Below are 969 nucleotides of genomic sequence, written 5' to 3' on the forward strand. Positions count from 1 at the left end.
AACAGGGATCAGGGATCAGGGATACAGGGATACAGGGATACAGGGATACAGGGATTGGGGCACCCAGGGCACAGAGCGTCTCTATCAGCACCTGGAGAGGGAACAGGGATCAGGGATCAGGGATACAGGGATACAGGGATAGAGGGATACAGGGATACAGGGGCACCCAGGGCACAGAGCGTCTCTATCAGCACCTGGAGAGGGGAACAGGGATCAGGGATACAGGGATACAGGGATACAGGGACACCCAGGGCACAGAGCGTCTCTATCAGCACCTGGAGAGGGGAACAGGGATCAGGGATCAGGGATACCTCAGGGATACAGGATCAGGGATATAGGGGTACAATGATCAGGGATATAGGGATACAGGGACACCCAGGGCACAGAGCGTCTCGATCAGCACCTGGAGAGGGAAACAGGGATCAGGGATACCTCAGGGATCAGGGATACAGGGATACAGGGATACAGGGATCAGGGATACAGGGATCAGGGACAGAGGGACACAGGGATACCCCAGGGATACAGGGATCAGGGATACAGGGATACCCAGGGCACAGAGCATCTCGATCAGCACCTGGAGAGGGAAACAGGGATCAGGGGTACAGGGATCAGGGATCAGGGATACAGGGATCAGGGATACAGGGACACCCAGGGCACAGAGTGTCTCGATGAGCACCTGGAACAGGGACACAGGGATCAGGGATACAGGGATCAGGGATACAGGGGCACCCAGGGCACAGAGAGTCTCGATCAGCACCTGGAAACACAGATCAGGTATACAGGGATCAGGGATACAATGATCAGGGATCACGGATACAGGGATCAGGGATACAGGGATGCAGGAACACCCAGGGCACAGAGCATCTTGATCAGCACAGGGGCAGAGATCAGGGATATCCCAGGGATCATGGATATCCAGGGATCAGGGATACCACAGAGATCAGGGATATCGCAGGGATCAGGGATATC

At 55.7% G+C, this 969-nt stretch overlaps 1 protein-coding gene across 2 annotated transcripts in view; it reads right to left on the minus strand.

Moving 5' to 3' along the window:
• Positions 1 to 969, minus strand: part of AHCYL1 (adenosylhomocysteinase like 1) — a 25549-nt gene that overhangs the window by 7752 nt on the left and 16828 nt on the right. The gene's annotated exons all lie outside the window — the stretch shown is intronic.

The sequence above is a fragment of the Corapipo altera genome, unplaced genomic scaffold, assembly GCF_003945725.1.
Source record: "Corapipo altera isolate COAL_440 unplaced genomic scaffold, ASM394572v1 202, whole genome shotgun sequence".
NCBI lineage: Eukaryota > Metazoa > Chordata > Aves > Passeriformes > Pipridae > Corapipo > Corapipo altera.